Below are 2649 nucleotides of genomic sequence, written 5' to 3'. Positions count from 1 at the left end.
CCTCTCTTTCTCCCGGTTCCACCTTTTACTTTAATCTCCAACGTCATGGCCAAACCTTACGTTATGCCACGATTTATGCCCTATCTTGTTCTCATTATTATTATTTTTTTTTGTGAATTGAAAAACACCACGATTAGTTGCACGAACAATTAAACTATTTCAAGTATTTTAATTGTGTCTCGTGACCTAGCATGTAGAAAAAGTTGATCGTGCTGCGGTTTGATTTTAACCCCCATTACAGGTGGACGTTGGGGAGGCGTCAGTGTTTTCAGGATTTCATTGTTTTGCAAGGAGGTACATCGCCGAGGATCCACGACACAACCCTGTTTAAGGCAGCTTGCATGTAAAGTCAAAGTGGGCCGTGAAAATCTCTCTCTCACTCTCTCTCCCACTAAGAATCTTGGGCTTCAAGTTTCAACGGTAATTTTAAAAGAAGGAAGGAAGGAGCGAAGGAAAGTGGAGTCGTCGTACATGAACATTCAAAGCAATGTCAATAGCTACAAAACCCCCAAGATGGTATGTTCAAACTAGGAAATAGACAACAATAAAACCCAAATAAGACAATCCTAACCTGAGCTAAAAAATTGTAAATCAAAATAAACAAATATCTTTGAAACCCTAACAATACCAAAGACAAGAAAACAATATAAAATCTCTTTTACCATTATTAATCGGTCCAATATCATTCGCATTCACTTGGAAAAGTTTGATCCTATTGAATTGTATGCACCCCCGCTTGACGGTTAATACATATTCAATCTCAAGTATTGACGTGCTAAAAATTGATAGTATTGTATCGTATTATTAATTTCGAATTTCCGTGATGATTCATGTGTTTCTTTATCTAGATTATCTCAAAAACTAAATTTTGTGCATGACTCTTCGAAATTTTGTGATATCACTAAAAAAATAACTTTTTTATGATGAGTTTTTTCCTTGGGCAACCACTTTAACAAGGGCCATCGGTTTTCGCAAGATGTCTCTTTTCCAGACAGATGGTGCTCCAGAACCATGAAAAGCGATGCCTAAGGTGGGTTCTAGATGGTGACATCATCCTTGAGGTTGGTGAGGTCATCCTTCTTTTACAATTCACCACGTTGTTCACTCATTGGTGCTTCTTTTTGTCTTTGTTCACACTTGCGCCCATTCATGATGATGTCGATGGGCGCGCGATTACCTCATGAGAGAATGCTTCCGATCAGACCATTTCATACATGTTGGGTTTCGACTATTCTTTGGGATGCAGGGCACGTACCCTTTATTGAAAAACACTATGCAGCGATGACGGTGACGGTGAGAGAGAGAGAGAGAGAGAGGAAAAGGAGAGCTGCGTATGAAGACAAGGACAAGCTAACAACTTACAACTGTATTCTTGGAAAATCTAATGGGAATGGAACAAGCATCAGAATATGTGTAATGTGGGAGACGCGAGAAGCATGGAAGAGAGAAAAGGGGCGGGGGCGACGGAACCAATGTCATTGGCTAAGATCATATTTCCAGACGTTGAACATAATGACATTAGATAAATATATATTTATTTATTTACATAAACATGTCCATATACGAATAAGCTGAGGAGGGCACACTTTTATTTTCTAAAACAATAGACAGACAGAGAAATACAACATTGGCAAAAGGTTGGACCACTCGAGTTCAGTTTCTCCATAGCAACTTCTTCACGGTCCATTCTTCGGCTTCCTTAATTTTCCCCATGCATTCACAGAAAAATGCTGCCTGTTCGCTTGCACGGTATTCGGTTTGGCAATATGTGGCAAAATGTTCACAGTTGTTGTTTATAAGATTGTAATCGCCAAACGAATTATCCACGTAAAGCTCGCTAGCTTTATTGACAACTTGACGGGGCAATTTGGTATCGAGCAACGTGGTGCAAGTTCATCGCCTTGCGAACTTAAACCTTAGTAGTGGCCACCCATATTCATATCGGTGAAGGGATCGGAGTTTTTTGCCGTCCTGTCGAAAACAATTGAGACAAGTTTTGACAACCCCACGATTGATGCTCTCTTGGTATCCACATTCTGGGCAAGAAGATGAAACTTCTTGCTTGTAGCTAGTCTTGAAAAGAAAGAAATATGGTTTTTTGGCTCTTTGTTCGGGTGAAATGAATCACATAGCCTTCACCGATGTAAATTCCTATAATACGTACATGCAAACCATTAAAGAATCAAATTTAGTTCAAAATGGAAAACTAAAAAAAGGAAACACTAGAGGGACAAGTTTGACAAAAAGCCGGAGTGTACGATGAATATTCACTAGCTTCTTTCTTTAACTGGATGTGTAGGCCGATTTTGGATTATAAATGTGAATGGATTCCTAATCTTTGGTTTGGCACCTTATATAGGTATGAAATGTCCTCTAGAATTTTCTCTCCATTACTCAAGAAAACGACACAAAATTTCCACGCACTGAAAGCGAGGACAGCATAAAAAAAATAAAAAATAAAAAGAAGGAGGAAAAACTACTACTTTAAAGAGAGTTAGGACTTTGAGCTGCTTGCTGACCGTTTTGGTATATTAATTTCGTTGACTAGTTGTGACATCCCGATTTTCCAATTCTATTTTCAATAAATTGAGACGGGCATTTCGTTGGCACGCATATAGTTCTTTTCCTTGAGTCGGCCACTCATGTGAA

Source organism: Eucalyptus grandis, chromosome 8 (assembly GCF_016545825.1).
Source record: "Eucalyptus grandis isolate ANBG69807.140 chromosome 8, ASM1654582v1, whole genome shotgun sequence".
Classification (NCBI taxonomy): Eukaryota; Viridiplantae; Streptophyta; class Magnoliopsida; order Myrtales; family Myrtaceae; genus Eucalyptus; species Eucalyptus grandis.
The sequence above is the reverse complement of the archived record's forward strand: the minus strand, read 5'-3'. Positions refer to the sequence as shown.